The sequence below is a fragment of the Pleurodeles waltl genome, chromosome 7 (assembly GCF_031143425.1).
Source record: "Pleurodeles waltl isolate 20211129_DDA chromosome 7, aPleWal1.hap1.20221129, whole genome shotgun sequence".
Lineage (NCBI taxonomy): Eukaryota > Metazoa > Chordata > Amphibia > Caudata > Salamandridae > Pleurodeles > Pleurodeles waltl.
Window position 1 is genome coordinate 1154768690 of NC_090446.1, and position 20294 is coordinate 1154788983.

A 20294-nucleotide genomic window follows, 5' to 3' on the forward strand; every position below is an offset into this window, starting at 1 on the left:
GAGAAGGTGGATGGAAAGCAGTCAAAGCTGTATTTTGAACCAAGGAAAGGATTGTGAGCCTCAATAGTGGAGGGTAATATCCAGGGTGCTATGGCACTTCCACTGATACAGGAGACTGTGCTGATGACATGGAAGCACTTTTACAGTCCATGCAGGAATGACTGATCTCAATAGACATCAAAATGGATACCCTAACCTCTTGCATGGACACCCTGGCAGGCAAGTTAAAGCATCACATCAGTAGAATCACCAAAGAGGAACAACACATCTCTACTGTGGAGGACAATTTTACTGCCAGGGGTGAGACCATATGGAAAAAGTACTTTGAGTCATTGCAGTGAAATATGAAGATCTTGAAGCGCAGTCCCGGCTAAACAATATAAGGATACCTGGAGCTCCTGAGTCCAAAAACACAGGCACGAAGGAGGAGTATGTTGAGCGCATGCTGTGAACACTGTTTAGGAAGGAAGCATTCTCCCACCTCCTGAGAGTGGAGAGGGCCCACAGGTCACTAGCTAGCAGGCCTCCACTGGGTACACCTGCTCAGCCCATAGTAGCACTGCTTCTACACTACAGAGAATGGGACACAACTCTCTGCCTGGCACATGAACAACATGATTTGCAGTTCAATGTGAACCACATATCTCTATTACGTAGAATTTACTACTGCTGTCCAAGATGCCAGAGGAAAAAATCTTTTTCTTTTCGTCCTTTGCTTATGGGGTAGCTAATATTGTAAAAAGAGGTACACCCTTCACACCACTAAGTGGAATGTGTAGCCAATGGTGGCTTTGTGCCGGTTAGGGTTACTTTGGACAGACGTGACTCACTAGACTAAACTCATACGGTCCATGTTGATGATCCACCCTTTTTCAACAGATTGTACTCTCATTGGATCCACAGTCGCTGATCTGGGGAGAGGTTTTAACTGCACGCTGCGAGACACATTAGTGAGATCACACGTAGCTCCCCACAGTGGATCGGTAGCAGCCACCCGTGTTAAAAATATATGCCCTCATTATGACATTGGCGGTAAATCCCGCTCACTGCCGCGGTGACGGCGGCCATTATACGGTTGTGGAGGCGAACATCCGTTTGCCATATTATGACACACACACACACTAAACCAACAGAATACTGCCACAAACACATATCCGCCAGACCAAAGGTTAGTGGTAAACTGTCGGTACGAAGACCCATACTGTTACGCCAACAACAACGCCCTCCACATTATGATCCACGATTCACCATGGCAGACAATCAACGGCGGTAAACCATTGGCGGTACACCGGTGCAGTCAGAAAGGCCACCCAAATATATAACAAGACAACATTAGCCAAAAATCAAATCACACACCTGACACTGATACACACACCACACCCTTCCCACCTACAGCACTATAAAATACACACCCACATTACCCAGAACCCTTTACGAATGCGAAAAATAGCCAAGAGATAGCCACGCAAATCTGAGACACAACTACAAACACACCACAAACACCCATCCATCCTCGACGCACCCCACAGCCTGCCACATTACTCAACACCCACTAAACAACACACACCACACAACACCCAGGTCCCTACAAAGGCACCCCCGTTTCACAGATGAGGAGTTGCAGGTCATGGTGGAGTAAATAGTCAGGGTAGAGCCACAGCTGTTTGGAGCACAGGTACAGCAAATCTCCATTACCAGGAAGATGGAGCTATGGTGGAGAATCGTGGACCGGGTGAACGCCATGGGCCAGCATCCAAGAACAAGGAACGACATCAGGAAGAGATGGAACGACCTACAGGGGAAGGTACGTTCCATGGCAGCAAGGCACCAGCTGGCCATCCAGAGGACTTGCGGAGGACCCCCACCTCCTCCCCACATCTGACAGCATGGGAGGAGCGAGTCTTGGCAATGCTGCATCCTGAAGGACTCCTCGGAGTTGCCAGAGGAGTGGACAATGAACTACCTGACCCATCAGGGACCATTGGTCAGTCAGCTACCCCAGCCCACACTCATTCCACCACAGAATCTCCCCCTCAGAATCCAACACCACAGCAGGGACCCAACACTCCCACACCTCTGTCCCCAGGACACATCAATCAGCAGTGTACCCACCTGTACAGGGACCCCAGTCCACACCTCACAGCCAAGACAAACAGGGTCCTGGGGTCAGTGGCAGGGGACACACCGTTCAGGGCACACAGGCACCGGGGGACAGGGACACATGGAGGACAGCTGTGTGCCAGGGGGAGGACAGGCCAGGGAACCGACTCCCCAGGAGGCACTCACCAATGTTCTGGGGGCTTACCAACAATCCCAGGACAAGTTGGGCCAGATGTTAAACATCATGCAGGAGAACCAGCAGCTGCAGGAGGAATACCACCAGGAGATCAGGAAAGATTTGCAGGCCCTCAACACCACCATGGTCTCCATAGCAGGGGTGCTGGGTGATATGGCCAACATCATGAGGGCCTACACAGCACACCAGGAGACCCCTTCCACTAACCAGTCAACTGAACAGTCCTCCACATCTGCTGCAACTAGTTGACAGGCGGCCCTGCCACAGGACCCACTGGCCACCAGCACCTCTCTCACTCCAGAAGGTGAACCACCCTGCAAACGTTCCCTGCGACCCAGACAGATGCCAGAGACACTTGCCAAGACCAAGACTACCGCCAGGAAATGAGACCCTCCTGAATGTCGACCTTGTGTTCCACTCTGTCACCTTGTCCACTTTGAACTGCCATTGCTTCCCTTCCTATGGCCCCTTGGACACTCGACCTGTGCTACAAACAAACTAGACCAATACCCTGGACTTACTTCTCCCATCACCCCAATCCAGTGTACTATTGCTTCTATATTTTTCACTACAATAAACACCCTTAAACACAACTTGAGTGATAGGGCTTTATGTGACGAAAATGTGCAATAATATTGACAGTTTCATCTTGTGCAATTGTCCTGAACTTTGTGATTGCATACAAATAATGGCCTGTAGCTGTCTGTAGTCATCACATCAGTACACAGTTGTAACTACTCCAACATTTGCAAAATGAGAAGGCATAGGTGACAGTCAGTTGAAATGGTAAGACAGTGACTGCCATCATGCTATAGCCACACTGAAAAGATAATCAGAGGAATGGTCAGTTCCACCGTCTTACCTGTGTGTTATTGGAAGTACTGTCGTATGACTGATGTCCTGTTGTCCACATCCTCATCCTCTGCCTCCTCATCCTCACTTTCCTGAGGGTCCACTGCTGCCACAGGAGCGTTTTCACTCTCATACTCCTGCAGATAGGGCACATGTCGTCTGATGGCCAGGTTGTGCAACATGCAGCATACAACAACTTGGTGGCAGACCTTCTCAGTAGCAGAGGGATCCACCTGTCAGATGGAGGCATCTGAACCTGGCCTTCAAGAGGCCGAAGGTCCGCTCAATTATCCTCCTGGTTCCCCCATGAGCATCATCATACCTATTCTCAACCTCTGTTCTGGCATTCCTTACGGAGGTCAAGAGCCACAACAAGTTTGGGTAGCCAGAGTCACCTGCAAGAATTGAGGAACAAACATTAGCTTTCCACAATGGTATGGGGTATGACTCCTGAAGGCATACACTGACATGCATTGGGTGGGTACTCAGGCTCACCCATTAGCCACACTGTGTGCTTCTGTAGTTTGTGCCATCGCATTTGGTATGCTGCTGTTCCTCAAAACGAAGGTGTCATGCACCGACCCAGGATACTTGACAGTGATGTGGGAGATGTACTGGTCAGCCAGGCACACCATTTGCACATTGAGTGAGTGGAAACTCTTACGATTCCTGAGCACATATTCATTGTGCCGGGGGGGAGGGAGGGGCAAATGATATATGTGTTCCGTTCATGGCCTCAATAATATTAGGAATACGTCCTATTGCATAGAATCCAGCCTTCGCAGTGGCCAAATCTTCCACTTGAGGGAAAGCGATGTAGCTTCAAATGTGTTTGAGCAAGACAGACAAAACCCTTGCCAGCACTATAGAGAACATTGGCTGTGACATTCCTGCCGCCAAGACTACTGTCCCTTGGATAGAGCCAGTTACCAGGAAATGGAGCACAGATAGAACCTGCACAAGAGGGGGGATCCCAGTGGGATGACGGATAGCAGATATCAAATTAGGCTCCAATTGAGCACACAGCTCTGTGATTGTGGCCCTGTCCAGGCTATAGGTGAGTATTATGTGCCTGTCCTCCACTGTAAATGGCAATGTATGTACAATTGACAGCAATGATGTAGTTTTCTATTTCAGAATGTTGACGAGCACCATAAAATGGCAAGCACCTGTCCTGTATGTAGGGACAGGTGGAAGTGATGTAACTCTGCTGGCGTTGGGGATTATGGTGGAAGGTGGTCTTGCACCGCTATGCTTTTTCTCATTGGCTAAAATGGGGCTGTATGGAGTACAGTGTCCAATGAGGATCACCGGCGGGGGTGACGGTGTACACCACCGTGGATGTGATCGCCATTTTCTGTCTATGACCTTATTTGATTCCTGACTTTTCACAGGATAACATATCCACTGCGTGTGCTGCTGTGACCTGAGTCTGGAACCTGTCATGGCCCGTGTGACAGGGGAAAGGGCCCCTGCCTTCACTTCAGAGGAGTTGAAGTGCCTGGTAGATGGGGTCCTACCCCTGTATGGACAGCTGTATGGGCCTCCAGGACAACAGGTGAGTGCAGCATGGGTACGACGCATGCAACAAGGTTGCATGGAGATGTGTGTGTGGTGGCATTGTGTCATTTGGGTGGGGGTATGGCTGGTGGCAGTGTACATGACGGGCTCCAGGTGAAGTGTGTGCCATTTGAGGGGAAATGGTATTTGTGGGCCATAAGTGTGACAGGCTGGATTGTATGGATAATGGTGTCTTCCTGTCTGTACTTCCTCTGCAGGTCAGCGTCCATCAGAAGAAGGGATTATGGTGTGCGATAGCCAAGGACGTGCAGACCCTGGGGGTCTATAGCAGGCAGAGCACCCACTGCAGGAAACAGTGGGAGTACCTGAGACGCTGGGCCCGGAAGACAGCGTCCCAGCTGGGGATGGCCTCCAAACAAGGGAGGGGTGCCTGTCGGAACCTGACTCCTCTGATGGCCCGCATACTGGCGGTGGCCTACCCAGAGCTGGATGGGCGCTTGAGGGCAGTAAAGCAGCCACAAGGGGGTGAGTACAGTGTGTGTAACAACCATCTTTGTTGCCTGGCATGGGATCCTGGTGGTGGGTTTCAGTTAGTGGGTGCTCCTTAATGCCAGCTCAGACATTGCTGCGTGGTCCAGCTCAGGGTAAATGGGTGAATGGGAAAATCGTGTTAAGTTGCTAGGTGGCATTCCATGTCAGGCAGGGTTTAGTAGGTCCCAGGAGGGATGCAGATGGTGGTGATTGGCTCTCATCTTGCTGTGGTACCTGGCCAATGGAATGCCAGTGCGCTGCATAGTGCTCAATCTTCATCCCTGTGTGTGATGGTAATGTGTATGCCATCTGTAGTGTTGGTGCTGTAATTGACCCATTGCTCCCTTTCTCTTTCTCCCTCCATATTCTTCTGTCATCCTGTCTATGTGTACATTAGCATCACCTCACAGAGGAGCAGGGGCACCGGCTACTGAGGGAGCTGCAGCCTACGGGACCCAGGAGGCACAGTCCACCAACGCTGTGGGGACCAGTGGGACAGAGGGTGAGGGGAGCTCTACAGCGGGGACAGGAGGTGACAACACTTGCTCTGATTCCTCCTCTGATGGAAGCTCCATGGTGGTGGCAGACACCTCTGGACCACCCCAGCTACAGATACAGCCGCCTCCCTCGTACCAGCCCCACCCTCCCAGTAGCCCCCCACTGAGTTGCCTGTGCCTGCTCACTCAGGAGGGTGGGCATCTCCTTCGCCCCAGGCACCTCAGGCCCTGCCCCAGTCAGCTCTTCTGCTCTCATTGAGGAGGCTATTGACCTCCTGAGATCCATCTCTGTAGGGCAGTCAAGCATAGTGAATGCCAATCAGGGGCTGGCACCCCAAATACAGCAATGCAGTGCCTACATGGAGGTTATCCACTGTGGGTTGGCGGCTCTACAGAGAATGTTTCAGGCTCTGGCTTCCTCTCTGATGGCAGCCATTATACCTGGTCCTACCATCCTGCCTCCAACTACCACCTTCCAGTCCCAGTCTCCTCATTCCATCCCATGCACACATACAAACAAACATGCACACAAAACATCACACAAGAGTAGCACAGACAAACACAGGCAGCACACTTCAAGCCACAAGCACTCACACACACACAACAGACAGTTGATACACAACAACATCCAATGTCTCCCCCTCCTACTCCTCCTCCCTAACAGTCACATCCGCACACACACCTACATGCATTGCATCAACAGCCACCACCACCATCACCACATCATGCAGCACACACACCTCACTTGCAGACACCTCCACAATATCCATCCACACATCCTGTTTGTCCTCTCCCACTCTGTCTTCCCCCCTCCTAAGAGACACAAACGTTCCCACTCCGACACCCAACAGCCATCCACCTCACACATGCACACGGTCCATGCATCTGCACCCAAGTCCAGCAGACGTACACCTCCTACAGCCACCCCCTCTACCTCCACTCACATCCCTCCTCCCACATCCTGCCCCAACGTCCCTAAGAAGCTTTTCCTTGCCCAACTGGACCTCTTCCCTCCCCCTCCACCCCTCATCCTGCCCGTAAGAGCAGGGTCCCAACGACCCAGCCCAGAACCTCAGTCAAACAGTCTGTCACAGCTTCCACCAAAAAAACAGCTGCTGGCACAAAGGGGCCCCTGAGTGTGACGGCAGCCACTCCTAGTAAGTGCACACCTCCGCCTCAGAAAGGGAGGACTAGGGTGGCAAAACCCAAGTGACAGATGATGGGGTCAGTGAAGGCACCTCCTAGACCTCGAGGCAAGGATACCAGTCACATGGCAAAGGCAAAGGCGGCCCATCACAAGAGGGAACACATGGATCCCCCTCCACCACTAAAGAAAGCCAAGGAGCCCCCTCCACCACCAAAGAAAGCCAAAGTTCCCCCTCCACCACCAAAGAAAGGCAAGGTGCCCCCTTCACCAGAAGAGGGCAAGGAGCTCTCTCCACCAGCAGAGGTCAAGGAGCTCTCTCCACCACACCAGCAGAGGCACCCAAAGAGCCCCCTCCACCAGCAGAGTGCAAAGAGCCTCTCCACCAGCAGAGGCCCTCAAGGAGCCCTCTCCACCAGCAGAGGCACCCAAGGAGCCCTCTCCACCAGCAGAGGCACCCAAGGAGCCCTCTCCACCAGAAGAGGCCTCCAAGGAGCCCCCTCCACCAGCTGAGGGCATGTAGCCCACCCTCCAGAGACTGTTGGGCAAGGAGCCCCCTCCAGTAACAATGGGCAAATTACCCACTCGAGAGGCAGTGGCCTTTCACTCCCCTCCAGTGACAGTTGGGCAAGGAGCCCTTTCCAGAACCAGTGGGCATGTTACCCACTCCAGAGACTTTTGCAATTCACTCCCCTCCAGTGACAATTGGGCAAGGAGCCCCTCCAGTAACAGTGGGCATATTACCCACGCCAGCGACTGTGGCCTTTCACTCCCCTCCAGTCACAATTGGGCATGGAGCCCTCTCCAGAACCAATGGGCATGTTACCCACTCCAGAGACTGTGGCCTTTCACTCCCCTCCATTGACAATTGGGCAAGGAGCTCCCTCCCGAACCAGTGGGCATGTTACCCACTTCAGCTGAGGTGCCCCCCCACTCTCCCTTCCCCCTGAGGTACCTGCCCATTAATAACAGGATGCCCTTGAACAGTGGAGTCCGGAATATGTCAGGAGTCAAGTTGGGCCTTGGACTGTGCCTTGTGGCTATGTGGGCCTTTGGTACTTTGGACTGCCCATTGGCCCAATCTGGACATTGACACCTGCATTTACATTTCATGTTTCTTTATGGTGGCTGTTGGCAGCAAATTACAGTGTCCGTCCATTAGCATTGTTGCCCTTGCATTATTTTCACATGGGTCCTGTGACATTCGTTTCACTCTGCAGTTGGTTCTGTGTATGGTATGTGTGTGTGTGTGTGTGTGTGAATGGTGTGTGTGTGTGTGTGTGTGTGTGTCACTCTACTTTTCCTCCCTCCCTCTCTTGTGTGCTAGGTGGCTGTACTCACCATCATCATCTTCACAGCATTGCTGTTCCAGGACGGCCATGGCATGGTAGAGCATCGGGAACACTTGGAGTACCGCCCCAGAAATCCTGGTGGTTTGCCATGTCATAATATGGAGGGCGGTACCTTGACTTACGCCTGGCTGTTGATGACTACCGCCGTGGTCAGTGGTGTTAATGCCATGGTCCCAATTTGGCAGTAATTACCACCAGGTTGTTGGCGGTCTTAACGCCACTTTTACAGTCACGACCAATGTCATAATGAGGGCCATAATGACATATCATGACATGCTGGAGGGAGAGACATTCAGTAGTTAAAAAGGGAATGCGTTACTCTAGCATACGAGAAGTCTGATCCTGGTTGGACTATTGGCTGATCACAAAAGATTTGGATTAGTGGGTCTGGGATATTACTCACTTGACCTAAACTTTACCTGATCATTCTTCGGTGCTACCCTTCTTATTGCTGCTCCATATGACGCATGAGATTTTATTGAGGGCTGTGTCTGGAGGATTGCTTGCCACAGCCTTTGTAGATGAGCTCCAGACTGACATCTTTAGATATTTTGAGCTTAACATAGGCACTGTGGACTTGTGGCCATCGTGTAGGAGGCCTTCAAGGTCACTATGGCCCTCATTACAACCCTGGCGGTAAATGCCATCTACCACCATGCCTACGGCTGCCAAGATACCATGACCGCCACGGATATTATAACCCATACAGAGAATCCTGCCACAATACAGACACCCACACAGGGCTGCCACACCAAAGATCACACGAATGTTATAACCCATACAGAGAATCTTGCCACAATACAGACACCCACACAAGGCCGCCACACCAAAGATCAGTGATATATTGGTGATAGCACAACCCACACCGTTACGCCAACAGGAATACGCCAACAGAATCATGACCCACAAATCAATGCGGCGGTCATTCAACCGCGGTAATCCATTGGCGGTACACACCACCGCCCTCAAGATGCACACACACTTACAAAACCACACCACATTGGACACACCTGACACATATACACACACAACACCCTCACACTCATACCACTATAAAACACACATCCACATTACCCACAACCCCTTACAATGAACAAAACAGAGACCAAGCACAGGGAGACAAGCAAAGAGCACACACTCAATCAGAGGCATAGAACACCATCACCCACACACTATCCACGCACATCACAGTATACACCCCAACACATCACCCCACACATCACCTCACACATATCACTTACACCACATCCATGGCACCCCAAAGACACCCCAGGAGGAGCTAAGGGTCATGGTGGAGGAAATCATCCGGGTAGAGCCACAGCTATTCGGATCACAGGTGCAGCAGATGTCCATTGCAAGGAAGATGGAGCTGTGGTGGAGAATTCTGGACAGGGTCAATGCCGTAGGTCAGCACCCAAGAACAAGGGATGACATCAGGAAGAGGTGAAATGACCTACGGGGAAGGTACGTTCCGTGTGCACCAGATTGCTGTACAGAGGACTGGCGGTGGACCCCCACCTCCTTCCCCACAACTAACAACATGGGAGGAGCAAGTCTTGGCAATCATGCATCCTGAGGGCCTCCCAGGAGTAGCAGGAGGACTGGACTCTGGTAAGTCAAATCTTTACTACTATATCCCGCACCCTACCTGCATGCCATCACAAACTCCTACCCCTACCCTCACCCCCATCACTCCACCACCTCACATATATCCTACTATCACAACCCACCCATCCCAATACCAAGCCCTGCATGCAACAACAATGCATGGCCCCATCACAGACCTGCATGGACACCCATCACCCCAGCATGCCCAATAGAGAGACTCACCCAGCCCCCAAAATCACCACTCACACAATGCCAAGCCGACAGGGAAAGCACAATCATACAGGGAAACACACCCATTGCACAAGATGGCACACACAAATACATGAACAATGCATTTGCATCCCAACAGGACCCCTACCCAACGTCACCAGAGAGGAGGTGCCAGCTACATCCAGCCCCCCCCCCAGAAGAGGCTCACAGTGATGACAGCAGCTCTGCACGCCTGGATCACAATGACTAACCTGGCCCATCAAGGACCTCTGGACAGTCGGTTCCCCTGCCCCAGTCCCAAGCCACCACAGAGCCTCCCCCCTTAGGAAACACCAGCACAGCACCCACCCAGCGGGCCCATGCCACTGTCCCCAGGACACGTCAATCAGCAGTGTGTCCACCACTACAGGGACCCCAGGCAACCCCACAAACCCAGGACGGTCAGGGACCTGGGGTCAGTGGCAGTGGGCACACGGTTCAGGGGACAGAGGCACAGAACAACAGGGAAGCTGGGAGGACTGCTGTGCGACAGGGGGAGGACAGGCTCAGGGAACCGACCCTCCACAAGGCACTCTCAAACATCATGGGAGCATACTACTATTCCCAGGAGACCTTGGGCCAGGTACTAGCCAAGTTATAGGAGACCCAGCGGCTGTAGGATGGACAGTACCTGGGGATCAGGGAGGACCTAACTAAAATATACACCATCCTGGTCACCATTGCAGGGGTGCTGGCTGACATGGGCAAGACCATGAGGGACGCAGTGTCACAACAAAGAGCCCCTGACACTAGCCAAACCAAGGAACAGCCTTCCTCCTCCGCCGGCACTAGTGGACAGGAGGCACCGCCACAGGACCAACAGGCCACCAGCACCCCACCCCCTGCAGAAGGAGAACCACCGCGCAAACGGTCCCTGCGATCCAGGCAGAAGACAGAGAATATTGCCAAGACCCCGCCAGGAAATAAGACTCTCCTGATTGTCACCCTTCTGTCCAACTATGTCCGCCTGTCCACCTTGAACTGCCATTGCTCCCCTTCCAATACCCCATTGGACAATGCACCTGTGATACCAATAGACTGGACTCTAACTGGACATTCTTCCACCATCACCCCAGCCTCTTGCACTTACCCCCATACTATTTTGCACAAAACATAAACACCCTTGAAACAGAAACCATACTGGAGTCAGTGTAACGATTAGAAAGATGTATTATTACAACATTATCAAAGCATTGCAACGTCTATGTTCAGTGAAATATACCACAGGATGATCTTTGGTGGGCAGCAGTACATATAGCAGTAGCCAGAATGGGGTACATAGATCTGAAAATAGAGATTCCAATGGGAACAGTCAGTGTCCATAGACAGAGTGTAAGAGGCTGCCATGTACAATGTCCAAATGTTCACTGTAATGTAAATTTGAGTTACAGTCTCTCACCTGTGTGTCACTGGAAGTACTGCTGTATAATGATTGTTCTGTTGTCCACATCTTCTTCATCTGCCTCCTCTTCCTCACTGTCCACAGGCTCCACCGCTGCCACAAGACCATCTCCAGGCTCATCCTCCTGCAGAAAAGGCACCTGGCGCCTCAAGGCCAGGTTGTGCAACATACAGCATGCGACGATGATCTGGCACACCTTCTTGGGTGAGTAGTACAGGGATCCACTTGTCAGATGGAGGCACCGGAACCTGGCCTTCAGGAGGCCGAAGGTTCTCTCAATAATCCTCCTTGTACACCCATGTGCCTCACTGTAACGTTCATCTGCCCTTGTCCTGGGATTCCTCACTGGGGTCAGTAGCCATGAGAGGTTGGAGTAACCAGAGTCACCTGCAAATATCGAGGTACAACTGTAAACATACACCACCCCTTAGGGTCAACCCCATACTCAGCCCCCAACTTATACTGTGTTGAGACCTTGGCCTCACCAATTAGCCACACCCGGTGCCTCTGGAGTTGCCCCATCACATAAGGGATGCTGCAATCCCTTAAGAAAATGGCGTCATGCACTGAGCCAGGATACTTGGCATTCACATGGGAGATGTACTGGCCCGCCAAACAAACATTTGCACGTTCATCGAGTGATAGCTTTTTTTTTTATTCCTGTAGACCTGTTCATTTCTGCAGGGGGGGACAAATGCCACATGTGTACCATCAATGGCACCAATGATGTTGGGGATATATCCCAGGGCATAGAAGTCAGCTTTCACTGTGGCCAAATCATCCACCTGGGGGAAAACGATGTAGCTGCGCATGTGCTGCAGCTGGGCAGACAACACTCTATTCAACACATTGGAGAACATGGGCTGAGACATCCCTGATGCCATGGCCACTGTAGTTTAAAAGGAACCACTTGCCAGAAAATGGAGCACTGAAAGAACCTGCACTAGAGGGGGTATTCCTGTGGGCTGACGGATAGCTGACTTCAGGTCTGGCTCCAATTGGGCACACAGTTCTTGGATTGTGGCACGATCAAGTCTATATGTGATGATAATGTGTCTGTCCTCCATTGTCGACAGGTCCACCAGAGGTCTGTACACTGGAGGATGCCGCCATCTCATCATCTGCCTCAACCGTTGTAGCCTATGGAGGAGAACGGTGAGCAGAAGGTCATATTTCCACATAGATGGCACAACTGTTTTTGAATTTATGTCACAGAAGCAGTGTGTTAATTCGAGAGTCAGTAGATGTGCCAATATGTGCTGTGACGCAGCTAAGCGCCATGCCATGTGCCCCCATAAAATGGCGGCTGCCTGACCTGTGAGGAGGGACAAGGGGAAATGAGGTAAGTGCGCTGGTGTTGTGGTGTGTCGCGGTAGGCGATCGATGACCGCCGCGCAACATTGCATTGATTATCATTGGGCCCTATGGGTCCCAGGAACCAATGGCGATGTACGCCGGCGGTGACGGTACGCACTGCCACGTACGTCACCACCATTTTCTATCCCTTCACTCACTTGCTACCTGACCATCAGCAGGTGAGGATCTACACTGCATGTGCTGCTGTGACCTGAGTCTGGAAGTGACAATGGCTCATGTGTCTGGTGGAAAGGGCCCTTGGCTTCACTGCAGAGGAGTTGGAGAAACTGGTGGATGGGGTCCTACCCCAGTACATGTTACTCTATGGTCCTCCAGACAAACAGGTGAGTACACTGTGAGCATGATGTGTGGGCAATGCCTGTTTGGAGTGGTGTGGATGTAAGCCACATGTTGGGGTGTGATAAGGCGTCCTGGCCTGAGTGCTGCATGAGAGATGGTCAGTGTATGTGCATCAGGGCCTGGGTGGGAACTGGTGGGCAATGAGTATGACGGACCGGATGGGTGAGTAATTACATTTTCGGCTGTCTTTTCCCTCTAGGTCAGCGCCCAGCAGAAAAAGGATATTTGGTGTGCTATCGCCAAGGAGGTGCAGACCCTGGGGGTCTATCACAGGCGGAGCACCCACTGCTGCAAGAGATGGGAGGACCTGCACCGCTGGATGAAGAAAATGGTGGAAGCCCAGCTGGGGCTGGTCTCCCAACGTGGAAGGGGTGCCCGTCGCACCATGACCCCACTGATGTTCCACATCCTGGCGGTGGCCTATCCGGAGTTGGATGGGCGCTTGAGGGCATCAAAGCAGCCACAAGGGGGTGAGTACAGATTCTGAAAGCTGACTTTGCATGCTTTAGGAGCTAGCAGGGGTGGGGATGGGGGTGGTGGGTGCCCCTAGGCCAGGGCGATTATGGCAGGGTAGGTCCCTTGTGTGCAGGCTCTGAAGCACTCCTACCCAAATGGTACAAGTGGCCAACTACTACTGGGCAGGGTCCTGTGGGTGTCAGGTGTGCAGATGCTGGCGTTAGTGATTGTACCCCATGGGCTGGTGACTACGTTAGTGACTCGTTGGGCATGGCCTAGTGCGTAGGGCTGCTCCCTGTGTGTTGTGTCCGCCAACGGTAGTGTTGTTGCTGGCATTGACCAAGTGTATCGTCTGACTCTCCCACCACTTTTTGTTTTGTCACCCTGTCCTTGTGTGCATTAGCATCATCCAGAGGAGGAGCAGAGGCACCTGCAATGGAGGAAGCTGCATCCCACATGGGCCTGGAGGCTGAATCCACTGAGGGTGAAGGCACCAGTGGGACGGAGGGCGAGGGGTGCTCCACGATGGCAACAGGAGAGGAGACCAGTGACAGCGATTCCTCCTCCGATGGAAGCTCCCTGGCGGTGGCAGACACCTCTGTGCCCACCCCAACAACAGGTACAGCCGCCACCCCCCCCAGCAGCACCGCCCTCCCAGCAGCCCCTCAGCGTGTTTCCCATGCTGCTCACCCAGGAGGATGGGCATCTCCTTCGCCCCAGGCACCTCAGGCCCTGCCCCAGTCAGCCCTGCTTCCCTCAGTGAGGAGGCTACTGACCTCCTGAGATCCCCCTCTGTTGGTCAGTCAACCATTCTGAATGCCATCCAGGGTGTTGAGAGGTATTTGCAACAAACAAATGCATACCTGGAGGGCATTCATTCTGGAGTGGCGTCCCAACAGAAAGCATTTCAGGCTCTGGCCTCAGCACTGATGGCAGCCATTGTCCCTGTGTCCAGCCTCCCCCCTCCAACTTCCACTACCCAGCCCCAATCCCCTCTACCTCACCCTATCCCAAGCACACCTTCGGACCAGCATGTACACAAATCAACACACTAAAATGGCTCAGGAAAACATAAGCACCACACATCATCTCACAGGCACTCACACAAGCACCATACTCATGCAAACATAACAACATCCACTTCCTCCACTGTGTCCCTCTCCTCTTCTTCGTCCACCTCCCTCCCAGTAGCATCTCCACTCACACCTGCATGCACCACATCATCAGCCACTACCTCCATCACCAGCACCAACATCACTACACACCCCTCACAGCTGATCACCACCCCCACAACCATGCACACATCTCCTGTGTCCTCTCCCAGTGTGTCTGTGAGCCCTCCTCCCAAAGTACACAAACGCAGGCACACACCCACTCAACAGCCATCGACCTCACAACAGCATCCAGCCCATGCACCTTCACCTAAACTCAGCAGACGTACACCTCCTACAACCACTCCCTCTTCCTCCACTCCCAAACCCCCTCCATCTTCCCATCCCAGTGTGTCTAAAAAAAATTTCCTGCTAACATTGACCTCTTCCCTACGACCCCCGTCCTTCCCCTAGGGCCAGGGTGTCAAGATCCCAGGCCAGCACCTCAGCCACCAACTTGGTATCCGCTGTGGTACCTGCAAGTCCCAGGGGATTAAAGGGGGCACCCGTCAGGTCTGGCAGTGTGCCACCGAACAATGCAAAGGACCAACTGATTCCGCCACCTGCCATGGTGAAGAAGGGGCCAGCATGCAGCACGGACAAGACGCATGACCCACCCAGCAAGGCGTCATCCAAAACTCAAGAGGACAGTGCCAAGGTCCCAGCAGCGTCTGCCAAGGTGGGGAAGGGCAAAAAAACCAAAGGCAAGGCACTTCAGGGCTCGGAGCCTCCAGGTGAGGGACTGGTGACCGCCATTAGTCCTGACAGACCAGCAACCTGTACCGCGGAAAGCACTGCCGCAAGCACCGCCACCTGCACTGCCATCTGCACCGCTACCTGCACCGCCGCTGCCACAACAACAGTCAGCAGCAACATCCCCAGTGGGAAGCCGTCGGAGTCTGCTGGAGACATCCTGGTGTCTCCCTCCACTACTACCAGCACCTGCACCACGGCCAGCACCGGCAGCATTTCTGCCGCAGACACTGCCGCAGGCACCGCCACATGCCCTGCCGGTGCCACTACATCTCTCATCAGCAGCATCCCCAGTGGGCAGCCCTTCGAGGCTGCAGGAGACAGCCTGGACCCTGCACCCACCACTTGAAGCATCACCACCAGCACCGGCACTACCAGCAGTTTGCAGCCTAAGTCGCCACAGGATGGAGTCTGGCTCTCTCTCCATGGAGTATCATGCTACCTGTTCCCTACACATCTCGTGCCTCAGACACCCAGGTGAGGGAATGTGAACTGCCACACCTCAGGTGCAGCATTATTGGGCACAAGGCCCCATCCAGAACCAGTGGAGGTATGCATCCACTCCCCCTATCCTTGGCAGGATAAAGCAGACTGGGCATAAGGCCCACTCCAGAGCCAGTGGAACATGTCACCCACTTGAGAGACTGTGGCTTTGCACTCCCCAGGACCAAGCAGTGGGAAAACCACCCACTTGAGAGACTGTTCCTTTGCACTCCCCAGGAGCAAGCAGTGGCAAACCACCCACTTGAGAGACTGTGGCTTTGCACTCCCCAGGACCAGGCAGTCAACAGAGCACCCACTTGAGATACTGTGGCTTTGCACTCCCCAGAACCAAACAGTGGGCAAACCACCCACTTTAGAGACTGTGGCTTTGCACTCCCCAGGAGATCACTGTGGGCATGTGCCCCCTCCAGGAGCAGTGGCGGAGTACCATCTTCTGGCTGAGGTGCCCCCCCCCATCTCCCTGAGGTGCCTGTGTGTTTTTGACCTGATGCCCCTGCAGTGTTCTCTCCGTTTTGAGGCAGGAGTCAAGTGTGGGCTTCGCCCATGTTTTTTTGGCCCACTGGTCCACGGACATTTGCAAAGGACAGTGTACGGCCCTCTGTACATATTGTAAATATTTGTGTTTACTGTTGTTTACAATCATTAACTTTATCTGCATTTTCTAAATATCACTTATTTCACTCCATTCCTTTTGTCCTTGCGTTCTTCCAGGGGGTTACGGGGTTTACATGTAATGTTGCTGCATGTGTTTGTGTGTATGGTGTTGTGGGTGAGGGTGGGGGTGGGGGTGGGGGTGTTGGGTGTTGCGTGTGTGTGTCACTCTCTTTTTCCTCCCCACCTCCCGTGTGTGCTAGGTGCAGTACTCACCGTGGTCGTCGCCTTCTTTGATATTCCTGGTGTATTAGCAAATACACCAGCATCGGCAGGACCTGTAGTGCGAGCTCCATGGAGTCCTGGTTCTTCATTGAATGTCGAAAGGTGAGTGGTTTCCCTTCCAAAGACTGTTTCCGCCGTGCTTTTGATGTCGTTGGTACGGCCCTGGAAAATCCGGCGGATTGGTGCCTTGTAATAGCGTGGGCGATACATTGTCTTCCGCCTGTCTATTGGTGGTGACCGCTGCGGCGTTTGTTGCTACCGCTTGTGGCAGTCGGAGTGTTAAAGTGGCTGTCTATGTTGGTGGCTTCCGCCGTGGTCGTGATCTCATTTTTTTTACCGCCGGCCTCTTGGCGGTATTACTACCACTTTATCACCGACCGCCGGAGTTGTAATGAGGGCCTAAATTAGGTATTTGTATAGCAAAAAGCAATGCAGTCTTGAAGGCCATCAGAGCGCAGCTGTCTTGCCTTGAGGTGGAACTCAAAACTTTGGAGGTCACTCTGGCTCAGAATTGGCCCCCAGACCCTTGCACAAATCAGGTTAAAGCTAGCTGAATACAACAAGGAGCCAGGGAGGGAGTGTCACTATATAGGCAAATATGCAAGGGCATATGAGGAAGGGGAGAGGGCGGGTAAATCCCTAGCAGCCATGATTAAATATCTCTGGGTGGCTGCCTCAATGGTAGAAATAAAAGAATCACAGGATCGGATGCAACAAGATTCAGATTGGCTACACCACCTACTTCCAGAACTTATATTCTGACACCGAACGGCAGTCCCCTTTGCTCCTGGAGACCTACCTAGCAGACATGGTGTTAGGATGGTTAAGCAACACTCATTGCTTATTATTAGAACAGTCCTTCACTGTGGAAAAGATATTGGGAGTGCTGGGTGAGCTTCTGATGGGCAAGGTGCCTGGTTCTGACGGGCTGCCAGTTGAATTTTACAAGCGCTATGCAAACATACTGGCCACTTTTCTACTGGTGGTGTTGGAAGAAGAGAGGCAGCACAAACACCTCCCACCTCTCTCTGCGAGGCTCTGATAGGGAAACTCCTGAAGCTGAATAAACTGGCTCACAGGTGTGATTCGTATAATATAGATCTCACACCCATTCGCTAGTTGATCGTAGTAATCTTATTAAAATGCTGTTTCTCCCTAAATTCCTGTATTCATGAACATACCGCTACCCATTACTAGTGCATTTTTTGGCAATCCCAAATCCCAACTCGTTAAAATGACATGGGCAGGCATGCAACCTAGAATTAGCTGGGAGAACCTAACATTGCCTTTTCGCAGAGCTGGCTTTGAGGAGCCAGACTTTGAAACCTGCCACATCTCTGCACAGGCACCCTTTGGCTTCTATTGGTATCGCCCGCTGCTGTACCTTATGGACTTGAAGGTCAGACGGGACAGCATGGCCCTCACTCCGCTGTCCTCCCATAGGCATATGAACCATTTGCTCCACACTGGATGTAGCTACTGTGGAATGCACAATGGGAGAATGAAATAGATTTGGCAAAATATGGGTTCCTGGGTCTCCTTCTCACTCACCAACCATTGCTCCTATTCACAAATGAAGCCTCCACAAAGGTACACTTACACAGAAGAACTCTGAAAGCCCGTGGGGACCTTTATCACCAGGGTCTGTTCCTCATGGTGGAAGAGTTTGTCAGAGAGGCTCCATTTACCCATCTTGAGACCTTCTTGTATAACAAGCTGTGGTGCAGCAGAAAACATGCACTTCCTGAGTTCCCTGTGGAGCCGACTCCTTTCCGCACATTAGAGACGAATCTTGCAGTCACCACCACTACATATCTCATAACTAAACTATATAGTGCTACACCAGAAGAAGTTCCTTTAAAGATGCAGGTGTCCAGAGGGGATGAGAGGCAGAGCTGAGGCTTCACACTACAATAAATGGAAGTTTGTTGCACACAAACAGGTATGCTGCCTTCGAGTAGTAAATTATCTATTATCTCAGTGGCTTAACAAAACTTAAGGTGGCCCCCCTGCAAAGTACCTTAACGGGAGCCCCTCCCCCCTCGATCCAGTCACAGGCCTGCCACCTGCGCACAATGTACTGTGCTGAGGGGGGCCTCAGAGGCTCAGGCCCCCACCCGCCCACACTGCAGGGGCTGCAGGGACCTTTGTTAAACCACTGTATTATTGTTAGAGGACGGTTCTAATCATCAGGTCTGCCCTGATTTTTTGCTTTTTGGCCACCTGTTTTTTTTACTTTTTACTGTGAGGGAGCCTCCTATGCTGGGACTCACACACAGTAAACACATGGTAAAATGGACTGCACGTGTTTACCGCCGGTGCCGCCGTGCTAAGGAAAGGCTGCTGTGGCGTAGCAAGGGCAGGAGGCCCTGGGCGGGTTACATGTGATCATGTGTGCACAAGGATGTGCACTAATGTGAGGGCTGCGGGAGGAGGATTCCTGGTGTGCGCAGCCCAAGAACTACACTTAGGTAAGCCTGGTGCAGGAGGAACTATGCAGAGTGGGTGGTGACCTAGAGTAGGTCTCATGAGAGGAGTGTACACATGTGAGGGAGAGTCAGTGTGCTTATTCTCTTTTGACTGTAGAGACACTCAGTTCAATGCCAATGTCAATGTGCTTAAGGGATTTGCATTGTGGGGATACTCCATTAAATGTCAATGGGAAAGGAGGGCCCAGGGTGCAACTCCAGTTCTCTGGGGTCCATCGAGACCAGAGTCACACCAAAGTACACTGTAACCTGTAAGAAAAGAATGATGTAGGAGGTTACAAGAGCATAGTTGAACAATTTATGGGTCGTCCATGGATGTAATCTTCCTCTGACTCAGCTCAGGATTAGGGCCAATTACTGCTCTGTCCAGTTGCTTGAGCTGGGCCTTGCATCAATCAACCAGCTGTCATTCCGTGCCAGGAGCAGGCTGAAGAGGCCCTGTGAGGAATGTCAGTGAGGAGGGACTGAGACTTTCAGAGCACATGTGGCAACTAACTCCTGACGGATGCCATTTTGAGCTATCCCAGAAGACTGTGCAAGAAGGAGGGGACGTGGCAAGGAAGTGATGTGGCACATCTGGATAGGCCAGAGGTGCAGACCTGTTGGACATTTCCGCCCCCACTTAAAAAGGTCCTGAACAGGGGCAAGCTCTCTCTCTTGGCTGTGCTTCACTGCTGGACACTGGGACTGCTGACGGGCGTCATGGATAACTGGAAGAAAGTACCTCCTGACTGCCCTTGGGGCAGGGACTCTGCACCTGAAGGATTATAGGCCAGTGATGTGAATGCCAGGGCCAGGCAAGCTGGCCCTCCTACCCCCCCAGAGGACTAGTTGGGGGAAGGACTGGGCTAGCGCATGGAGACCACGCTGCCCAGAAGGAAAAGAGGGAACCCAGGG